This window comes from Triticum urartu, chromosome 4 (assembly GCF_003073215.2).
Source record: "Triticum urartu cultivar G1812 chromosome 4, Tu2.1, whole genome shotgun sequence".
Lineage (NCBI taxonomy): Eukaryota > Viridiplantae > Streptophyta > Magnoliopsida > Poales > Poaceae > Triticum > Triticum urartu.
Genome location: NC_053025.1, coordinates 258,105,292 through 258,129,700, shown reverse-complemented (window position 1 = coordinate 258,129,700; position 24,409 = coordinate 258,105,292). Strand labels below are relative to the sequence as shown.

The window sequence follows — 24,409 nt, the reverse complement described above, 5'->3', positions numbered from 1 at the left end:
GCTTTGTGTAAGTTGCATGTCATATATTATTACTCTAACATTTGGTCAAAGTTAGCCTCGAAAAACGCATTAGGCCCTGTAGATGGAAGGAGGGAGTGGTATTGGAAGTGAATCCTTTGATGTAGGTATCCCTACCTTACCCTCCCTTTTGGTCACTTACTGGCGGACCTCATGCTTGCTAGGCCCCGCATGTCAGTTACTCAATGGGTTCGGCCACGTCAGGGGATCCTCATCCGTAGTATAATCCCTCTGTTTTTATTTACTACGCATAAAACGGAGGGAGTGGTAGTATAAATGACACGGGCGGGGGAGGGGGAGGGACGTCGGTTTGCTCTCAACTGCGGTCCCACAAGCGAGCGAAAACGCAAGACGAAGCGCTTTCCATTCGGCAAACGCGACAAGAGCGATGTATAGTCAAAACCGATTGACCTTTGCTACTCGGCCGGAACCACTATTCACACCAGAACCTTCGCTGCTCAGCCTACGCCAGCCACTGCCCCAAAACCACACCTCTTGTCCAGCCCATTACCCCACCTTTCGATCCCCTAGCCCGCATCAAGTGTCCCCTAGTTTGCCGGAAAGCCATGGTGCGCCGCAAGATCATGTACTACAAGAAGCTGACGCCGGAGCGCCGCGCAGAAATCGTGGCGGTGGTCGGCGCCACAAACCTCCGTTCCCAAGCTCACTTTGCGGTGGGACATTCCCCGAGTTCTCTGGAGCCAAGCTACAAGGAGGAGGAAGCCGATCCAATGTTCATGGCGGAGGTCGCAGCGCAGAAGGCCCCAATGGTTATGAGACGATGGACGTCGACTTCGTGCCGACGTCCGGGTCCCCCATGGTGCAGGCGGACCAGCAGTTCAACCTAGCGATACTAAAGGAGGACTGGAAGGCAGAGGCTCAACTCGACACGGAGCACACGCATGCCGCTACCATCGAGGTCTCCTGCTGGTGGAACTGGATGTCGTGGATGTGAACCAGGGGGCGGAGGCTCAACTCTATGCCGAGCACGTGGATGCCGCTGCCACCGAGGCCCTCCTGCAGGCGGAACCGGACATCCTGGACTTGAACCCGGTGGCAGAGGCTCTACTCGATGCAGAGCGCGTGGATGCCGCTGCCAACGAGGCCCTCCTGCAGGTGGAACCAGATGTCCTAGACTTGAACCAGGCAGTGGAGGCTCAACTCGACGCGGAGCGCGCAGATGCCACTGCCATCAAGGCTCTCCTGCAGGCAGAACCGGATGTCCTCAACTTGAACCGGGCGGTGCTCTTATCCGTGCAGAGCACCCGCACGCTCCACGTGAATGAGTAGCTGGAGGCCAAGGACAAGCACTGTGTGGACACACACGTCGGCAGCTACGGCTGGTTCATGCTGGCAGCCAAAGATGACGAGGCTGTCTCATTCCGCGAGCAATGAGAGTTTTTCTTTATGTTGTTCTTAGGGATCTTTTGTTGTGTAAAAACATATATTGTTATGCAAGTCACCTGACTTTCATCATTTGGGTCAGTCTACCATTCTAGGCGGTTGGATGAATATCCTACGTCTCCTAACCCTTCTTCCTCACCACTTCTTCTTCCCCAACAGACAAACGCACGGGCCGTACGAATCCTACCCAACATGTGGTTGGATAAACATAATGTATGAACAAAAATTATCTGTCAGTGGTAGCACGTGTCAGTGAGGGTGCGTTCCCTTGGTTGGGCTTGCGGCGTGTAGGAGTGACTGTGTGAGGGTGTGGTGCGACAGCGGCATGCAGGAGCGACCGTGTGAGGGTGCCGTGCGACCGCGACAGCCATGCATAAGTGTACCTCCTTTTCATTTTGAAAACATTAGGCAAGCTTGGCAAAAATGTGTGGCGGAGTATGGCAATGCAAGGCCTAGACCCAAACAAGATAAGGACGTACGTACTAGGAGTACTAGTGTTAAAAAAGAAAGGTCGGTTTTCCTTCACGGGATTAATCAATACAAATCCTCGTTTGACGTGTCAATTAATGTGTATTTTTTTATACAACGCCCAAAGAGCTAACCATATCACTCCTCGTCGCTTGATTAATGCAGTGCAATGCAAACAAACCTTCTCACTTCCGCATGCATGCAAGGGTATATTAATGTCCTTGGTTGCTAGTACGAGGCAAACCCCATCAAGTTTTCCTCGATTATTATTAGTGGCCTTTTGCAAATTGTAATTTTGATATATTAGCCTTGTGTTCAAAAAAATGGAGGTAGTAACTATTTGACTTCCTTCCCCATTGCGGTGACGTCGACGATATCTCGAACGTTGTGGTTTGGCAAAGTGCGTTCGGCAGAGAACACCATTGAGGGAGACCACGTTAAGTCATTCGCAAGTGTCACCTGCAAGCCGAGACAACCGCCTTATTTGCATCCAGGAAGTTCGTTGAACCAAAGGACATGTAAATGTACTAGTACTACTAGTACACAATAGCGTCGTCCATCCAGCTTAGTGCGGTGAGGTGGTTTCTCGAAGAAGACGATGGAGAAGCGGAGTCAGCGAAGAGTGAAATGATGGTTACTTCATCCTTGCTTTGTGATTTGACGCCTCACTGCTTTGTGATTTGTGATAGAAGGGATAGGGGAGTAGACTCTGTGCTCTATACTGTACATGCGTCCAAGCACGGGAGAAAGAGGAGAGACGTTGCATTTTTCTATTCCTTCAATCAATCAATCAGGGAGCTTCGGTTCCATCTTTTTGGCTTTGGCAGCACCGTCCACAATGGTTCCCATCGATGACAGAAGCTATTTTCGCATTTGGCTACACATTGTGGATGCCCTTAACCGTACCACTTGGTTTTGCTCTTGTGTGCTATCTATAAAAATCTCAATTATATTGATCTAAAAATTATAGAATCAAGATTAGTAAAAAGGAGGTGATTTTGCCACGCAGATGGCAGGGGAGGTTTCTTATTTTTAGAGGATGTTGGCCTGGCGGTTTGCTAACATGCGGTCCCACGTGTGAGTGCTTTACCAAGCCGATCCGCGTCCCACATGAGGCAGAACAACGGCAAAAGCAACACGTGGTTAACTTGAAGAAGATGAGGGAGAAGTGGATTCAGCAACGAGTGAAATGATGGTTGCTTTATCCCTCCAACTTCTTTTTTTACTAGCATTATTATTACTTCGTCCCTCCAACTTAACTGCGGGAAAGGTGCAGCTTTGTGATTTCACGCCTCATTGCTCATTACGACGCCGGCGCCATGACTAGGGTGCTTCACCCCTGCTGCTCTACATTGTATTTCGGTATGGCACATGGACCCGGTAGCTCGATGTCCCACATGTCGGCAAAAGGGACTAAACATTTATGAAAGCGAGCGCTCCACTCTTATGACGGAGGTGTACACGACACGGCGGCCTAGTGAACTGTCACTTGTACTATATAGTACTATAGTTTTGTTGTTTCGCATGATCCATCGATACAAACCCAATTAAACAGGAAAGGGCAGGATTTTTCCCGCGTGGTAGATGATACTGGCCATACATTTCAAAGGCAATTTTAATGTATGCAAACTAAATAATTAAGTAACAATATGATATCTAGAAATACTAAAAACACATATGATTTATTGTGTTAGAGTGTAGTAGTGTTGTATTGCAGAGTTGTTAGATGTAACATGCGAGAATGTGTAGAGATGTAGTTTTGGAGGGCCTACAGAGAGAAAGCATAATACGGTCACCGAACTTAAGAATACGCTCATTACGGTCACTATATATGTTTTGCGGTGATTATATGGTCACTTGCTCACCATTCAGCATCAGATTGCACTCTGTTGACCGGCCAAATAGTATGTGTGGCACCATGTTGACTAGATAAATTGACCATGTTCTTTGTGGGTCCCACCTGTCAGTTCGCATAGGAAAAAGGTCAGATAAACACAAATTTATGCAGGCGTGACAAGACTCCAACCCGTGCGAGGGAATCACCTGGTTGTGTATGTGTCTGTCAGGGCCTGATGTGTGCGCATGCACATGTAGGTTGAGCGCTTGAGCATGGGAGTGTGTGTTGGTCGTGTGGTGTGTGCATGCATGCGTGCGTGTGTGCGTGTGAGTGTTGCGTGCGTGCGTGGATGTGTGTGTACATGTGAGTGTTGCATGCGTGCATGGCTGCATGTGTTCGTGTGTGTGTGTTGCATGCATGAAGTTCATGTGCATGCGTGCGTGTGTGTATAATCACCACACCAGCTACTGTGTGTTAAAACATACAACTCAACATACCAATACAAGCCACCTTGTCCGTTGTGCCCGTGGTCATGACTTTGAACCACCGTCCAATATTTTTTTGTCCTTTTTTCATTCTTACTAGAAAGATGCCCGTGCGTTGCACGTAACATCAAGATACATTTGTATGACTAGTTTATCTTGTGAGAGAAAAGGATGAATGAGGGAAGGACTTATTTGCAAATGTGGAGAGGTGTGGGGGTACCTTTTTGCAAAATTGCCATAGTTCCCTTCCTATCTGTCAGATATAAATCGGACGGCCTATATTGCAGGATGGCAGGCACACCATCATCACCAACTCTGTTTTTTATAAGAGTGTAGTTATAAGAGTGTAGATGTAGAGTAGATACAAGTCAACAGGTGGGCCCAATGGTAGTGAGATAATGTGATGCAACACTAGAGGTGCCATGTGGAGCGTTTAACTGGTCAACTAGTCGTGTCTTGAGCAAATACAGAGTTGTACGATGAGCCCATGACTGTACAATAACCACAAAACATAAATGGTGACCATAATGAGTGGATTTTGAAGTCCAATGTACGTATCGTGCTTTCTCTTCAAATAAAATGATCGTCACTGTATATATCGTGAGAGAAAGATGAAACATGCGTGAATGTGCTGGGGGCTTACTTTTAGAGGACCTGGAGATAGTTTGTGTGCGTACGTGAAAGGGGCGTAGAGGGGGGGTGTGCGATGGAGAGAGAGATGCTCTTCTTTTCTCTTTATTATGACTAACTTTATATATAGTATAAAAATATAAAAATTCACAGTGCGGAATAAATATAATTATGGGCACCATGCAATGCGAATAAACGTTCATACTCCTCCATATAACTTTGTAATATTGTATATATATTTAGAAATTCTAAAAACAAATTTGGCCACAATTTATTCAAAAGGAATGTTGTATGCAAAATAAACATGAAGAGAGGGATTTTTAGATCAATGGGGTACGTGATGTAACATGTGTGAATGTGTAGTTGATGTATTTGGCAGGGCCTAGAGAGGTATGTGTCTATATTACGTATTCGAGAGAGACATGGATAGAGGGGTCAGCGGGGGGAGGGGGCGTGGGAGAGATAGCACGAGAAATGAGAGAGGTCTAGAGAGAGAGAGACGAATATGATGTCACGGCGAGAGATTCCCTTGAGTGTGTATATGCAAGGGGTGAGGGGATAGAGGCACGAGGAAAAAAATTGTGTGGTGTCTGTATTGGTATGTGTGGATGTGAGAAGATAACGAGACCTGGGGGCAGAGGGTGTGTCACCATGTGATGTCCAGTGGGTCGAGGTGAGGCCCTTGGTCTGGTTCCATCCTGTGACACATTGGTCGGCCCGTGACGCATTTAGGGAGAACCATGGATGACTAGTCGTACAAGACAAAGATAGCAGAATTGTGAAGGACTCTGTGTCCACTAACAAAGCCGGCTAGGACTTGTAACCCTAGGTTCTCGGACTAAGTTAACCCCTTATCTCTGATATTACTATTCATCCAACCTAACTTTAAGGGGCATCCTACAGAATGCTCTGCTAGAATCATACTCGTCGATTAGGAAGAGACGTGTGAGACAATATGTGAGAGACAGGCCTAAAGATAATGTGCGTACAGGAGACACGTAGGCTTGTCTATGTATATAGAAAGGGTCGATGGGGATTGTGTGTGTGTATGCTTGTGAGAGGAAGAGTGCTTATGATAAAGGTTAGTGAAAACAGTCGTAAATGGTTACAAGAGGGAGGGAGGGTTATATCGAGAGCATGTCTGCGAGAGAGACACCTCGAGAGAGAGTGTGTGAGCATGTGTGGGAGACCACCGACGGAGAGTGAAACTACACGTAAAAGACGGATGTACACATTTATTAAAGATATAAATTGTATCCAAATATTTGGATGGGATCATGATAATTGCAATTCGCGTAAGGGGCGGTCATTGATCCGTCATACATCTAGATTCTATCGAATTTGAGCATGTTTATGCTATTATTCGACATAATTGATCCACATAGTTAGTATTTTGAACTCCAGACAATGCATCGCTTTAGCAATCGAATATAAACGTGAGTATAGTTCATGTTGTGTGTCTAAAGCACATTATACATACGAAAGTTACACAATGAACATTATAAATAGCTAGCTATGAACTAGCATACATTTGAATTCAACTTAAGGTGGCTTAAAAAATCTAATTCAACATGAAGTCCATTCAATTATTTGAATTCCATATTATGGCATTTGTAAATCATACCTAAATTATGGGGGCACCAATCTTAGCTCTAATTTTGTACATAATAGCACATATGGTCGTGTACAAAATAGATTCAAATTTAGCTCCTCCATTCCAAAATAATTGTAGTTATAGGATTTTCAAGTGTCAAAATTTCAAAAAGAATCGGATAATTTAATGAGGTTTTCAAACATACAAGGTCAAATTTAACGTTATCTATTTAGGTCAATCCTCAAAGTTCAAGATTACTCTAAACGTGAATGCTTCTGTTTCAAAATTTTAAACGAAGCGCCAAAAGAGCCTCTACTCGCCCGAAACCGCGTGAGACCAATGTTTGCTAGTAGAAGGAAATTACTTTTCTAACTCTGACCCATGAAACCTACCGGCCCGACGTCCAAAGGTCTAAACTGGGGTAGGTTTGCAGCTTCATCTAGACGCCACGCAACCGCCTCCGAAAAACATTCATACACAATGGCCGCCTAAGCACATATGCGCGCGGCCGAAATTGCTACCACCAACTATTTGGGACACCTGGGATTACCATCCTACCCCCGACCCGCAGTTGGTCCGAAATTTAAGAGGGGGGAAAGTTTGTACTTTCCCCAAATTTCAAACAAGCGTGTCACATCTGTTCAAAAAAGCCAAAAACAAGCGCGTCCCAGACCGAAACATGGTTCTCCCTTAGCTCCCCCCCCCCATCTGATTCCCCATTCGTACTCCGTCGGAGCCAAAACTACCTCTCCACCAGCCGCGAAACCCCGGCGTCCTCCGTCCACCACCCCATCCCACCCATCAACCGCCGCCCTCCTCCATCACGCCAGAGCTGATACCCCGACGTCATCGTCCACCGCAACCTCAACCGCAACACTCTCCAAGGCTAGTAGTTGAAGCCGAGGCCGAGCCCTCCATACCCGAGCTAGTTCAACCACGCCATCCAGTGCCTCATCGCTGTCGCTCCAACTTCGACACCGTCCACCGCACCGGAGTTGTTCCTGCTACGCCGTCCTTCGCCGCCTCGGATCTGCTTCCCCTCCGCCGACATACGGCCACGGCAACACAGTAAACAATTTGGCCATGGGTTCGTCCAAGCCTGCACCCTCCTCCAAACATCGGTTTCCCTGGTAAAAAGAAGAAGATCGGCGCGACATATCGAGGCGACCACACTGGCAACCGGAAATGGTACTCCTCTTCCCTTATTCATGCAAATCATATGTGTCTGCTTGAACGGTATTCATCCCACAGAAGACACTAGTTGACCGCTTCTTCTTGATACTGGATGTTCCTAGTAACTCGCGATGCACAAGGTTTCTCCTCATATACTATTTCACCTTAGGTAGAGGTCCGTCGCTTCCCTGGATTTCAATTTCTGGTCAGTTGATTCCTAATTAACGGAAGCATTCCCCGGCGTAACAGGCGCTAGTCTGCCTATTACATCGGGGAAGCAGCACTTCGGTGTTTATCTTGGGCGTGTGGGGCCTAGAGCTGCTGGCGCCCGATCTGGAGGTCGGCCGGGATTAAAGGGATGGCCTGGGGGCGATGCCAAGCACGGTGGTGGTGTGAGGTCTAGGGGAGGGCGGGGCGGCGCAGGCAAGGGACTGGGCCGGTGGTCACTGGAGGTTCGAGAAAGAGCGTCAACAGTGACTGGCGGGAGGTAGACGAAGGCCATCTTCCCGTTCCTTATAGATTGGATGGTTCATAAAAATCGACTGACCTATTTATTTCAGTCGACTATTATCTTGATAGAACCACACGTGGTGGTGTGCTGGAGGAGTACCTGCATTTCCTGTGCTCATATATTACAAAATCATATGGAGTAGAATCTAATTTTGTTTTCCATGCAATGTTGTAGATCTATCATATGTCTCCTGTCATTTATTTTTCAGCCACCTGCTATCTGCTACTTTTACAGTGCACTAGTTTTGCACACACTTCACCCATAGTCCCACTATTGTGTTTTTATGTAAGGGTATTTCAGACTCTGCTGCTATGAGAGAAGCAAAAAAGAAAAGAGAGAAGTCGCTCCAGCGTCGTACGCGGATAGGCCAGACACGTTTCAGCCTTATAATAGGTGCAGCGTCAGCAGATGGAGATGGTAAACGTAGCTCTGGAGTTGATGACCTCGCTAGCAATGAACCACCATCCCAGGTGCTTGCTTAACTTCACGGTGCCATATGTGGTTGCATGTTGCATACGGTGTCTAGCTTGTATTCGAAAGGCCAAAGTTAGTCTTTATTAAGATAAGGAAAGATATTTTTTACATGCACCACCATCCCGTGAGCACCAGAAGACAAATAGCTAGTCAGGGCACTGGCCGAGCCAGTGACAAGCCCAACACAGACAAGCAGTACCGGGAAGCCAGCTAAAAAGCCACAATGGTGGAGAAGCAGCCCGCCTCTCACCAGGCTCTCAGGTCCTAGATGATCATGCTCACCACTCCAGCCAGATGCCTAGCTTGTATTGCTTCCAATTTGGTTAAATTGCATCTGCTTAGCTAACACATTATACCTTTGAATATGACATGCCTTCCTGTTTTTACTACATACGAGTACATCTGCCTATTAACCATGTTCTTACATCAAACTAATGTTCTTGTGTATCCCTCATCAATCACTTAGGATGAGGCAGTCAGGCCAATGGACTACTGTGAGTAAAGATCCCCATTTAAACAATGCAGCATTAGCCTCCCGACATGATTCTCAAGAAATGGCAAGGCTAGATGATGATAGTGAATGTAGCTCTATAGTTGATTACCGCATTTCCCCTACACTAGCATCGCATGTGCTTGCTCTAACTTGGCAGTGTGATATGTGGTTGCACATTGCATATGGTGTCTAGATTGTAATTCTTCCAATCTGGTTAAATTGCATGTGCTATTCTGCATAGTTTATACATTATACCTGTTAATGTGTCATGCCTTCTTGGTTTTAGTACATAGTACATCTGTCTATTAAGCATGTCCTTACATAAAACTATTGTTTTTTTGTATCCCGCATCAATCAATATGACAAGACACGTTTAGTATATGCAGTATGATATTAGTTGCATATTTCATATGATTTATAGCATGCGCTGCTTCTAATTTGATGAAATGCCATTTATGATGGGATGCTTTTAACTTGGCAGCGTCATATTGATTGCATATTTCATGTGGTGTCTAGCTTGCATTGCTTCTAATTTGTTGAAATGGCTTCTGCTTAGTTTACACAAACAGTTGTGAATATGCCATGCCGTCCTGTTTTTCGTACATATTCCATCCTGGTATCATGTGTTTGCCTTACATCAAAGTAGTGATTGTCAGTATCATGCACGAATGAGTTCTGAAGAGTGAATTTTATTGCTTTTTCTTGTCGGTTTTACATGACAATTCAAAATCCATAAAGAGGAAGGAAGTTAGCAAGGCAGCAAATAAAGGTGCTCCTTCCAAACTGAGGGCCTCTACAGATTCAACTCCTCCATCCCCCCAAGATGATTTCCAAGACAACACATGCATAGACACTCAACATAGCTGTGTTGATGATGAGCACGTCTCCTCTAGTGCACCATCACAGGCGCTCCCTCTAACTTGGCACTGTTATATGTGGTTGCATGTTATGTATGATGTCTAGCTTGTATTGCTTCTAATTTTGTTGAATTCCATCTGCTTACTTTACACATTATACTTGTGAATAAGACACGTGTTCCTATTTCTAGAACATACAATATCTGTCTATCACACCATGTTCTTACATCAAAGTACTAATGTTGCGTAACCTGCAACAATCACTTATCATAAGACACATTTGACTTGGGAGTGTGATATAGATTACATCTCGCATTCTTTTCTAGCTTGTACTACTTCTAATTTGTTGAAATGGCACTTATGACGAGACGGTTTTAACTTGGTAGAGTGATATTCATTGCATCATTCATATGGTGTCTAGTTTTCATTGCTTCTAATTTATTGAAATGCCTTCTCCTTAGTTTACACATCATAAGCTGTGAATATGCAATGTTGTGAATATGCAATGGCACTAATGACGAGAGACCTTTAACTTGGTAGTGTGATGTTGTTTGCATCTTGCATCTGAATTATTTCTTGTACTACTTCACATTTGTTTAAACGCCATTTATGATGAGACACTATTAACTTGGCAGAGTGATATTTGTAGCATCTTTCATATGGTGTCTACCTTCCGTTGCATTGCTTCTAATTTAGTGAAAAGTCTTCTGCTTAGTTTACACATCATAGTCCTAGTTATCTCATGCCGTCCTATTTTCGTACATATTACATCCTCCTATCATGTGGTTGTCTAACATCAAAGTTCAGTTTGTCTGTATCACACATCAATTTGTTCTAAAGAACTAAATTTTTATTTGTTTTTCTTGTCGGCTTGACTTAACATGGCATAGAGAAAAGAGGAAGCAACACATATTGACAGGGAACGGGAAGCGGAAGAATCCTGCAAAGTCTGCTGGTACTGATGGTGCAATAGAATGTTAAAGTTCAGCGGAAAATTGTACAAACATGGTATCCCATGCTACACGAGCTGCAAAACAAGCCAAACAGAAACAAATAGCTGCCACCAAACAAGCAGAGACGGCCCTAGTTGTTGCAACACCTTCCACCGTACCACCAGCTGCATGATTTACTCGTTGGTCAACTCAGCTAGCAGCATGTTCCCAAGCTCCCTTGCCAACTGACACTACTTCTGAAGCACTCTTGGAACAAGATGAGTTGGCAAGTTCAGATGAACTTTGTGAGCTTCAACAGGAAGAAGGTAGTTGCTGGAGTCAAGTTACAGTTGCATGCTTCTTTATATGTAGTCTCATAGTTTGATGTACACTACCCACTTCCTATGTTCGTTGTTGGACTAGCACCTAGGCGCAAGAGGAAACCAACATCAGGGATAATGCTTGATAGGTTAACTAAACCTAACGGAGGAAGAATGAAGATCCTTTTTGAGGCAGGTTTAAAAATGCCACGTGATGCTACAGATTCAGCCAAGTAAGTATCAGAGGCAACGATTGCCGTTAGGTGTCATGTATGTATTCTCCCAACATGGATTCTGTACATGAATGACAAAGATGAAACCCACTTCAAGACATTCCTCGACCATTTATCTATAAGTATGGTTATGTATGGAAACTAGTAATATCGTCTTGCTCTGTCCCATACTTTCTAGGTTGCTGATAATGAGACTCCCATAATTTTCAACAGATGAGGTTCAAGTTGGATAGCCAAGATGATGCAACCAGACAAGCTTGCACCCATTTTTTCAAGTCTACTTTGCGACAGTATCGGTATAATTTGAGGAAAACTCACTTTGAAGGCAAGGCTAACAGTGAACTTGCCCAAACATCTGTAGTGGAAAATATATCGGATGAAGACTGGAGAGGCCTCGTTAAACACTGGTCTAATCCAAAGTATCAGGTACATTATATATATGTGATCAGATCACATGTTGAAGTCCTATTTACGCATGTGCCACACAAATCTATCTTCTTGTAGGTGAACTATTCAAAGAACAAGGCCAACCATATGAAAGTGAAATTCCAACATACGACAGGATCTCGTAGCTATAGTGCACACTACGAGGCTCTTGTAATTAGCTACTGTTTCACTATTTTCGCTCTACGATATTATCAGATCTATATTGACTTGTTCCAAATGCAGAGGAAAGCCCGTAAGGACCAAAAAGTACCTGAACCAAATGTTGTGGAAATCTTCAAGGACTGTCACACCAGCAAGACGAAGGGCATGACTACACCAGTCAAAGCCGCTGTTGTAAGTCCTTAATCCTCATGCCTTTTAACTACTACTTACTCTGACTCGTGCCTTGAATTGCATGGTTTGCAACCAATGTCTATTACTCTTTTCAATTTTATACACAATTGTCTTAGCGTATCATTGCACCTTACAAGGTTTAAAAGAGAGGAGTGATGTTCCTTTGATCTTGATCTGTAATCTAGTTCCGTGCTGGACATGCCCACACAATGTTACAATTGCACCTTACAATTGGAGGCCCTACTGGAGGAGCAGGGCGGTTGCCTCCTGGGTGAGAGGCCAGCCCCCCGCGTCGTCCCTCTATAAAAGGGGGCAGGAACGGTGTGTTTGCCCAGACACTTCCCTTCTCCCATTTCCAAGTTTCCCTGCTCGCCATGGTGAGAGTGCATGGACATGGTGGTGCTCCAACGGTGGCGACGAGAGCTTCTGCTCGACAGCGTATCCCCCCCCCTTCGGAGAACGCGGTGGTGGAATCCATCCTAAGAGGAGGAGGGAGGGGGCGAGGTCATTGATACGTCTTTAACGTATCTATAATTTTTGATTATTCCATGCTATTATATTATCTGTTTTGGATGTTTATGGGCTTTATTATACACTTTTATATTATTTTTGGGACTAACCTATTAACCGGAGGCCCAGCCCAAATTGTTGTTTTCTTGCCTATTTCAGTGTTTTGAAGAAAAGGAATATCAAACGGAGTCCAAACGGAATGAAACCTTCGGGAGAGTTATTTTTGGAACGGAAGCAATCCAGGAGACTTGGAGTAGACGTCGGGGAAGCTTCGAGGTGGCCACGAGGCAGGGAGGCGCGCCTGCCCCCTGGGCGCGCCCCCACCCTCGTGGGCCCCTCGTGGCTCCCCTGACTGACTTCTTTCGACTATATATATCAATATACCCTAAAAACATCGGGGAGAAGAATAGATCAGGAGTTCCGCCACCAGAAGCCTCCGTAGCCACCGAAAACCAATCTAGACCCGTTCCGGCACCCTGCCGGAGGGTGGGAATCCCTCTCCGGTGGCCATCTTCATCACCCCGGTACTCTGCATGACGGGGAGGGAGTAGTTCACCCTCGGGGCTGAGGGTATGTACCAGTAGCTATGTGTTTGATCTCTCTCTCTCTCGTGTCCTTGAGGTGATACGATCTTGATGTATCGCGAGCTTTGCTATTATAGTAGGATCTTATGTTGTTTCTCCCCCTCTACTCTCTTGTGATGAATTGAGTTTTCCCTTTGAAGTGATCTTATCGGATTGAATCTTTAAGGATTTGAGAACACTTGATGTATGTCTTGCATGTGCTTATCTGTGGTGATAATGGGATATCACGTGATCCACTTGATGTATGTTTTGGTGATCAACTTGCGAGTTCCCTGACCTCGTGAACTTATGCATAGGGGTTGGCACAAGTTTTCATCTTGACTCTCCGGTAGAAACTTTGGGGCACTCTTTGAAGTTCTTTGTGTTGGTTGAATAGATGAATCTGAGATTGTGTGATGCATATCGTATAATCATACCCACGGATACTTGAGGTGACATTGGAGTATCTAGGTGACATTAGGGTTTTGGTTGATTTGTGTCTTAAGGTGTTATTCTAGTACGAACTCTATGATAGATTGAACAGAAAGAATAGCTTCATGTTATTTTACTACGGACTCTTGAATAGATCGATCAGAAAGGATAACTTTGAGGTGGTTTCGTATCCTACCATAATCTCTTCGTTTGTTCTCCTCTATTAGTGACTTTGGAGTGACTCTTTGTTGCATGTTGAGGATAGTTATATGATCCAATTATGTTATTATTGTTGAGAGAACTTGCACTAGTGAAAGTATGAACCCTGGGCCTTGTTTCAACGCATTGCAATACCGTTTACGCTCACTTTTATCATTAGTTACCTTGCTGTTTTTATGTTTTCAGATTACAAAAACCTTTATCTAGCATCCATATTGCACTTGTATCACCATCTCTTCGCCGAACTAGTGCACCTATACAATTTACCATTGTATTGGGTGTGTTGGGGACACAAGAGACTCTTTGTTATTTGGTTGCAGGGTTGCTTGAGAGAGACCGTCTTCATCCTATGCCTCCCACGGATTGATAAACCTTAGGTCATCCACTTGAGGGAAATTTGCTACTGTCCTACAAACCTCTTCACTTGGAGGCCCAACAACGTTTACAATAAGAAGGTTGTGTGGTAGACATCAGTCATGTTCATCGTGGCGCTCGAGGAGGAGGAGGACGGGGAGGCGCTCCGGCTGTGCCTCCGTCAGACACTCCTCCTCCGTTGGAGGTCCATGTTGGGTCCCAACCTCGGGAGTTCTTCATCAGGCTGTGCAAGCCTCTGCGCGGTCGCCTCCGCCTTCCTACTCCATTCGTAAGGGAGATGGTGCTTGAACAACCGCGAGTGTTGAGGCTGCACATGAGGGGCTGCGGGAATGGCAGCTTCTGGGTAGACGTAGACTTTCCCGGCCCCCATGTTATGTCCTTACGCCAAGGCTGGAAGACATTTGCTCGTGCCCATAGCTTGTCGATAGGACACATCCTCCATTTTAAGTTAATGGAGGATGATTTCATGTCCATCAAAGTTTTTGGGAGCTCGCGTTTTCACTTAGGGTGCTGCACGGAAAGATCAACCGACGACGAAAGCTCCTCCTCGAGCGACAGCGATGAGGAGCACAATGACGGCGATGACGGTGGCGCCAACCCGAAGGACGATGACTTTGACTCCGGCTGAGCACCAGCTGGACCGTCATCGTCAGGCAGAGGCAGCACCATCTGCATCTCCGGACCGACAAGGTGATTTGCCGGGGAGTTAGGAGTAGAGGTGGGGGTGGTGCCTCCGACTCCTCCAGCAGCCTTCCACCTGGGCCCCGACAGGCTTCCCCACAGGATGCAGCTTCGTTGGTCTTGCCGCGCCCTGCTGGCCCTAGTGGTGGCAGTTGACTGGTCGTTTCCGCCATGCTCTTCATCGTCACCTTCGTTGGTGCCCTCCCACCCCTGCCAGGCTAACTCTCATGCAGCAGACAGCAAAGATCTGGCTGATGGCTAAGAACATATTTGCCATCAGCCACCTCTTTGCCTTCTGCTAGCAGACGACAAAGAGGGAGGTTGGCCCATTGGCTGGTAAACCCTAACGGCCCCCTCTTTGTCGTCTTCTAGCAGAGGACAAAGAGCAATGCGGCGGACGGCAAAGAGGGGGCAAACAGCAAAGCTTCAATTTAACTAACGGTCGCGCCCCCACCGTCGTCCTCTCTTTCTCTTTCTCTCCCTCTTTCCTCCCCGACAACAACCGCCGCCCCAACCACCCGCCACCGCCCCGTCGCCCCACCGGCCCACCCCCGGTCCCATCCCCTCTCTGTCTCTCCCCCCACCTCACCCGGGCACCACCCTAGCCATCCCCGCCGCCCCCTGTTCCCGACCATGCCCATCCCTACCCCCTGGAGCAAGGCTCGCTGCAGGCCCCTACCGGAGCCAAGGCCACGTAGCCCGCCCCGCCCCATCACCGGATGAAAGTGCAACTAATCCCTGGGTGGTTTTGGTAATTCTTAACAACATGTAGCTCATCGAACTAATATTGTTTCAAGATAATCATTTCATAAAGTTCAATGATTGGCATGGCATGGACTAGAGATGTGGACCCCTCAAAATACTAAGGACACATATTGGCAAATGCTCAAGACTCTACATTTTCATTTTAGTGATCCAAGATCACATTCAGTCCATAGGAATAGCCAATACTATTAAAAGAGGATGAGGTGTTGCTTAATGGTTTGCTTGTCAAAATGCTTAGTGATATGGTCCAAAAGCGCTCAACCACTTTCTCATTTTCACATACTAGTTGACCCGTTACGCCAAATGGCGCAGAGACTTACTGCAGACATCTTGTCAATGAAAATAGTTTCATGCTACAAGAACCTTCAACTAAATCATGCTATTTTTTAAACATGTTTATTATGTTGTTGTTAAATAATAGTCTGGGAAAAGGGAAAATTTTCATAACATGAATATCTCAGTTTGAAAATATGGGCACTATGATGAGAGAGTAAAGTTGGCATGGTTGTATTTTTTAGCAAGTTTGGAAACATGGTTATCATGATGAGAAAGCTGGCCATGCATATTTTTCCTAAAAAAGAGGGAAAATATAAGAAACCTAAGAAAAAAACATGTCTTTGTAGTGCATATACAGAGATATAGGGATTAGGAGGTATTAGGATATCCCATATGTTATTTAGCCCAACTCACATAGAGCGATGCCTGTGGCCCGTGAGAACCTGAATAAGAAGCGACAGGGGACAGAGCGAGTGAAGACTGTCTATCCCCTTCCTTTCTCGGTTCGTCAACTGGGTAGCAAATGGCGCAAAGACCCACTGAATCCATGTTCAGCATGAAAATAAATTCCATATTTTAGTTGTTTTAGTAGCGGGCAAGCATATATGATAACAAATTTAACCCCCTTTAATAAAAAATAGAGACTTTTCATCTACAATTAGATATACCTACACATTTTAATTTGGTAGTAGTCCCATTTCAAGACCATGTCATGTTGAAAAAATGAGTATTTTTCAGTAATCTCCCGTTGCACCAAATTGCGAACACACCATACGTGCTTTGAAAATATTCCATTTATCAGTGTTGAGCAAGCACATATGGTTACTATTCTAACCACTGTATAAACAAAATGAGCGGGGGCTTGTATAAGGGTAACCAAAGTTCAAAAGAAAAAAGTGTTATATGTGTTGTTTTTCCGATGATTTGGGTCTTGGAACACCTGAATAGGCAAGCACAGTATTGCAAGTAAGAAAATGTGAAACATTGCTAATAACTTGCCTCATATACATGATAGTTTTAGGCCATACAAGCAGTGGGGAAAAGAAAAGCAGTCTATATGTGATGAAGCAAGCCTAAGTCAAATAGGTAATGCCCATACAACAAAATTCATTACAATGGATGGATTTCAGTCCTAAAACTGGAAAGTAAATATGCATAACAGAAGTGAATCATAGAACGTGGTTTATACAACTTCATAATATACTTAATATCCTGGCAGCACCATATCCATACTACTTGAGGAACTAAATAATCAAATGACAATCACACATGAGTTGTAGGGTTTTATCGTTTCCACTTTACAATCCGAACAAAACTATATAGTTGATCTGCAAGTAATTACATGACACGACAATGGCTTCAACAAATATCCATCTTTTATGGCATAAACACATATATAATTGATTACAGTCAGTAATGAGAAGTGATGGTAGCTCACTCTATAACATCGTCCACACCAGGAAAATATGGTAAAGCAGTCAGATCCCTCGACAAATATGATATGAAAATCTTGGAAAGAGAACTATTTGGAGAACAAACTTACATGTAAAGATGTGTTATGGCCTGTGAAAATGGAATAGTGTTATGTCACACTATTTGGCTATTGCTATAGAAAAGCTGCTGCAACAATAAAAAGAAAAACTAAAGAATTGCTCTTATGCGCAATATAATGCCTGGTCATCAATATTTTGCATCAAATCTCAGCAAATGCTCTAAATACATATATCAAGAACTTCTTCTAATACTCTAGTAACATAATCTAAATTAGCCGATGTGGAATCCTTCAGAACTAATCGGCCGACATAAAGCCGGTGAAATCAATAACATAACAGAACAATAATTAAATGCTTAGTATTACTTAAAGGTATTTTATTTACATATCTATAAAGCCATCGGCGCCTGACATTATCAAACTATAATAATCAGTATGTCACACTACACATTTATTTAACTTGCAATAAAACTTCAACAAACATATCAACTAATGGTAACTGGTGTATGCCATGCAGAGAAAATTGCACTCTGGTAGAGGAACGACATGCTAGAAGCTGACAAAAGTATTACAGATTGACAATAAATAATAGATAGATCCATCAGTACCCACCGTTGTTGGGACTATCAAATTAAAATTCCATATCTATCAGAAAACTGACAAAGCTTGAGGGAATCTTAAATACGAAGAAATGACACGTGCAGAGGGGCCATACATACTGATTAAGAAAACTCACTTTTTAGCAACCAGACTCCCTTCATTCAACGAAGGAGTGGTGGGGGCATGGTCATGGGATTCGGGCTCTGGAGCGGTAGGGCTGAAAATAGAGAAACCATACACATCATAAAGATGATGTACTTCGACAGCCATGCATAGAGAAACACATCCTCGGCACCCTTCTCTTTGCCGCCGCCAAACAGGAGCCGGTGGTGAGGCGCCGGCCGGCCGGCGTCACCTCTCCCACTCCACCGCAAATCTGTTAGCAATGCCTGACCTCCGCCCACCGTCGTATCCCCTCTCCTCTGCAACGGCTTGCTCTCTCCTCGATCAGAACTAATACATCAGGAAATATAAAGAATTAGTCCCTAAGCATCAACTGTACTGATGCAGCAGACACAGCTTCATATTCTGGATTTTAAGTTCATCATACTTTGTTTGGAAAAACATTAGAATTTCATCAAAGGAAACAGTTTAAACTTAACTGTATTTGCTAGTCTTGAAGTAAATTATCTCTGTGGGATTGACAAAAATCTGTCACCATTGAAACCAACGTATGGCTGCAAATGTTAATATCCTAGAATCTGCACTGCATCCAGTAAGTTTCTCAATGGTATATATTTTGGAAAACGGAAACGACATGTGCATATTAGGTGAAACTTGCAGGATTATGTGCTAATTATATCTATTTTCCATGACCTGTAGTGTTATGATTCCTTTTTGGTAAATCAATAATGGTTATCCAGTAGCGCCAATACAGAAGAAAGGTTTAAATGAACAATGGTCGGGAAAAGCAATACGAGGAGGTGATTGCTTACATATAAAACACGGGGAGGTGCTTGCTTGCTTCACCTCACCTGAATTTTGAGAAGGTTTTTCTATTATTATTGTGTTGACACTATGACAGCATGTTTACGCCAGGATAAAATCTTGTCAAAATTATCTGTCTAGTTCAAATAGGATATCAAGTTCAATAATATGACAACGATAGTTTATCATCTGCTATTACTATGCTATATGACATGAAGTGTACACATTCAACTGGGCAAAACAGAACATACACAGGTTCGGCAAAAAATTTCCCAGAGCCTTCCTACTCATCCTAGGCACCTCCCTGCCTCTGTCTCTCCCCTAATCAAGCTAACAAAAATATAGACCCAAGTTGTATATGAATCATCCTAATCAACAGCAACATGATTTACATCGTCCCTGCAAGAATTTTATAGCTTGCAGAGCAGCCTGTTCATAGGCGGACAGTGCCCCCGTACCGCCAGTTGCCCAGAAGAACATCCTATCTGACGGCGGGGAGACACTGCTTTGGCTCCACCCCAACAAGCACAACCCCATCGTCAATAATCTCACACACGCATGAAAGAGCGGGCAAACAAAATTGCGCCACCAGGGTCTAAAAAATTGGGATCACAAAAGACACAGCAAGGCACATCCTGGCACAGGAAGCAGTATAAATGAAATAAGCAGCATAAGAAACCGAAACAAACAAATAAAGCACGCACGCAACACCCACAGGAAGCAGTATAAATGAAATAAGCAGCATAAGAAACCGAAACAAACAAATAAAGCACGCACGCAACACCTGGTCAGGTAGCAGAATAAAATAGTAAGTAATATAGAGAAACAAAAAGAAATAAAACAGAAAATGGAGGCATAGAACACAAACTTTGACGGCAAGTCAGGGAACCGGCAAGCTGACAGATCGGTAAACGACAAAGCAAGTGAAGGCAACGACAACTGGACCTGCAAAACAGAAGGAAGCAGGGACCCACATGACGGATAGTGTAAAGCTATCTATCGCCAGAACTACATTTAAGTAAGATCATGAAACTAAAATCTGCTATGCCATTACCTACACAGCCTTTGTATATGTTATCAGATTAGCATGTATGGAGACAACAGAATATACCAGGGGATAATTAAGTAACACCAGGGAAACTATTACCAAGGTAATGGGGTTCATAACATACCTGAATGGTGCTATGGGCAAAAATCCATTGTCTACTTCTCTTGAAGCTAACATCTACCCTTTGCCAAGGAATTCTATTCAGGCTTTTGAGCGTTAGTTCTGAAATAGGGGACAGATTAATTCAGTTAGGAAAAATATCGTCTTAATCATCCAGGAGAAATGGAAGTACGGAACGGTATTGGATATAATACAAAAAACACTAAATAACAACAGAACTTTAGCTCCAATGCAAACATGAACCAGCGTAACGACTTCATCATTAGAAACTTGGCATCTATGGTTTCTGCTAATTTATCAAATCCTTGGACAATAAACAGTACATCATCATGGAAACCCTGGTACTACTATAACTCCAATTCAATATCTTACCTTCCATTTCACTTGTAGTTTTTGCCTGATAAATCATTTCATCCGAAAAATCAACATCCCGAGCCTTTGGTTTTTCCACATATACAACATGTGGATATCTTACATCATCCACCAAATCTTCTTTCTGATGCCAGAGGATTTTGAAACATAAGAACCCTGTTACATACTAGATATGGGCTGATAATAAATAGATCATTACCTTCGGAAGCTCGTGTTGACGGCGTATTGAAGATGTCTTCTAGCCAACAACGACTGAACTTTTACTCAAGGCCATAAAATAAAGTGCTTTAAATTCTGAATTGGTAAATAGATAGACAATATGTTTATATTGATATGCTAAGTACAAATATTCATGGCACAAGGATACAATCGCCACAAACATTTGAGTAAGCAACATAGCGCTTGAAAGAACGAAGAGCTGATCTGCACGTAGAAACAAAGTATAAGATGCTCTGTTTGACACTATTTGATAGTGATAATAGATGGAATTTGAGTGTGGTGACATCATGTACTTTCATATATCACATGACTGATAACAATACCTTGAGTTAAAGCAATAATTTTTCACACATACACACTTGCATTTTCCTCTGCTCCTCTGATATCTTCTGTCAGTGCACCTTGGGTCTCCATGAACCACCAACTTCATCTATAAAATTATTGCATAGACGTAGCCATATTAGTTGATCAGACATGGTAAGAAATAAACAATACAATATTCTTGATACCGATTTAGCTATGCAAAGCATGACCAGAAATTGCAACGAGGTAAGTTCCTAAAGAAGATGCACATCAAAGAGATAAGAGAACTTACATGGGTATCAAAATAATATGATCTCTGTACAAATATATGCCTGTTGTCTTTAAACAGATCCTTTGAAGAAATTTACTGTGAGTAAAAATCTCCAACAATAATTATAGAATCATGTAAACTTTTATTTAGATGTATGTAATCATATAACTAAAACTGTAGAACATACTGCCCTCCTCTAAGTAGCCCACCTTGAGCATTTTTACAAACAACTAGTGCTTAGATCTACAGCCTCAAAGGCAAAACGTGAGAGAGAGAAAATGAGTGCGGGAGAGAGAGAGATGGTTGGGGGCTGACATATGGCATGCCAGGAAAAATTCTTTTCAAAACAAGCCCATAGGAAGTATAATCAGGCATCTTCAGCTGCAAAAGTTTCTTTCAGCAGACTTTTCCATGTTGATATATCTGGATGGTCCGAGTTTCAAAATATTTTCTTAGAGACGTTAGGTAAATCTGGCTATAATGGCCCTCCAGATCGTAGGAATGATCCTGCAAAATTCCTTTGTATGCTTGCCTATGTCTCAGTTTCACATGAATTTATAAATACCTTCTAGCTCAATTTTTGTGCCTTTTTTTGAATGCCTATGCATTTATGACCTATATGGCTTTTCTCTTATTATCTGAAGAGTCCTCTAAATTATTTAAGGTTGACTCTTTCCAGAAATGAAATAAAAATGTAAATTTAGTAAGCATGTGGATAAGAATAAAATGAAACTTCCTATCTGCATTAAAACTTCAAGCTCCATACTGAAAAATTAACAGGCCACAACAAATCACTAGAAAGTAGCATTTCATATTAGCTCTTTGCTCAGGTTATTTTTCCCACCCCTCTCAGTTTGCACTTCCTTATTGATTATTGTTGAATCCATTGTATAACAAAAAAGAGTCACTCAAGGTAAACGTGAACTTTGATCCAAAACTATAAGAACAAGGAAAATCCCTTTTTACCTGTGTTTCTTACGATGGTTTCCCTTTACATATGTGCTGTTGTAGTCAGCTAGCCGTAGATGAAGCATCAAGAACACAAGTCATGATCAAATATTGCTTCCAGATGGAATTTCCTCAAACAAGTTACGCGCACGTGTTGTACTTTCCTGTTGGAAATATGAACAACAACAAACATGTCATAATTGTAATGAAATTGAAGGACGTCTATGAATATGACATTCAAACTTCATATGGGCATTACTAACTAATCTTCCTCCATATATCTGCAAGTATCCGTGGAAGAAAAACATCTCCAAGTTACGCTGATCTGATTCAAGCTCCATACAAATCCTAAACAAAATCAAATCAGGAGGTACCTCGCGCTTGAATTGGTCTGGACATGGAGGCACCATTTATGGAGAGAAGCACTTGGGGAGGTCAATGGCGAGCAAGGCCGTGGCAGTAGTGACGATGCAGGACAGAGGCGCGGGGAGAGGAGAGGCCAGCACCGCTGCATTCCCTGCTTGGGAGCCGCTTGGGAGACGGATGTCGCGCGCTCCCGGCCACCCCATCGGGCCCGTGTGGTCCTCCACTCTGCTCTGGCAGCGGCGGGATTAGGCCATGTGCGGCTATGCTCATCCGGCGACCCCCATCTCCTGGCTTTGCACCCCCCTCGGCCACTTCTCTCCTCTACGCCCAGCCTCCTCCCACCGCTGCTGCTGTCTCTCTATCAGCAAGTAGGTGGAAGAGGAAGGCGAGGTTGAGGCGCCCTGTCCAGATCTTGGCCCTGAAGATTAAACACAAACAAAAAAGTAAATCAACGGAAAGGAAATGGGAGGAGCAGATCCACGGAAGGAGGTCGGGCGGCTCACGGGGCACCATCTAGGGTCGTCTCCGCCACCGCCTCTACGCAGGCTCCCCGCCGGCGGACGACCAGGGCATCGCGCCACCCCGCTTCTCCTCGGCTAGCTCATGAGACGAGGAGGGGCTTGGGGCAGACTAGGAAGGGGGAGGAGGACAAATGCAGGAGGGCGCGGCTAGGGTTCATGGGGGTGGCGGCTGAGACGAGGGAGGACCGGAGGAGGGAGAGGTGCGGGCAGGCGGTTGTGGGGATTGGGGGCCAGTGGGCTTTCCAAGAGGCTCAACCAATTAGACCCTCACGCCGACGAACCCAGCCAATACATGACGACCCCACCGATAAAACGGCCCATCGGTCATGCACATGGGAAAGAAAGAACATGGTGAAACGTGCAGTGAATATTCAACGGTGGGAATTTTATCTCAATCTGACGGTAAGCGAAGGAACCGATCAAGGGAGCATCCTCCAAGTGAGTTGGCTAGCCTTTGTATTATTTTAAATGTCCTAAACCGGCACCACTGATTTGATCTATCTGGCGCCACCGAGTTAACTTGGCATAGCCATAGCAAAAAACCTTAATCAATTCGGTCTCACCGATAGGGATCTCGGTTTCACCGAGATGCGATTGCAAGCTCTTTGTTTCCTTTCATAACGTTTTGGTCCAACAGAGATGAGCGATCGGTCCCACCGAGTTCGCAAGGCAAACTCTCTGTTTTCTTTTCGTAACGTTTCGGTCTCACCGAAATGAGCAATCGGTCTCACCGAGTTTTCCTGACCAACTCTCTGTTTGCTTATTACTGAAATCGGTCTTACTGAGTTGAAGTATTCGGTCAAACCGAGATCAAGTTATGCACTAACCCTAACGCATCAGTCCGGCCGAGTTGATCATGTCGGTCCCACCAAAAAGCCTAAAGTTCACATTTTGAACCATATTGGTCTGGCCGAGTTTCACTATTCGGTCCCACCGAGTTTGATAAATTGTGTGTAATGGTTAGATTTTATGTGGAGGCTATATATACCCCTACACCATCCTCTCCATTAGAGAGAGAGAGCCATTAGAACGTGCCTACACTTTCAGCATTCATTTTCTAAGAAAGAACCCCTACTCATGTGTTGAGACCAACACATTCCAATCCAACCACAAGAATCTTTATCTCTAGCCTTCCCCAAATTGCTTTCCACAAAAATCATCTTTCCACCATATCCAAATCTATGAGAGAGAG

General features: G+C 44.1%; 1 long non-coding RNA gene across 23 annotated transcripts; it reads right to left on the bottom strand.

Annotated features, from left to right (window-relative positions):
• Positions 1 to 17,165: 17,165 nt before the first annotated feature.
• On the bottom strand, positions 17,166 to 23,463 carry LOC125551423. 23 transcript variants are annotated; one of them, XR_007302596.1, is made up of 12 exons: positions 23,200 to 23,462; positions 22,705 to 23,114; positions 22,349 to 22,494; positions 21,132 to 21,238; positions 20,789 to 21,012; positions 20,590 to 20,713; positions 20,222 to 20,319; positions 19,918 to 19,994; positions 19,058 to 19,096; positions 18,725 to 18,828; positions 18,259 to 18,575; positions 17,166 to 17,593 (listed from the first exon to the last, which is right to left on the bottom strand). It is a non-coding gene; the product is annotated as an uncharacterized LOC125551423 (long non-coding RNA). The 23 variants fall into 23 exon arrangements; XR_007302597.1 differs by having other exon boundaries at positions 18,725 to 18,823; XR_007302607.1 differs by having other exon boundaries at positions 18,725 to 18,773; positions 23,200 to 23,461.
• Positions 23,464 to 24,409: the final 946 nt, after the last annotated feature.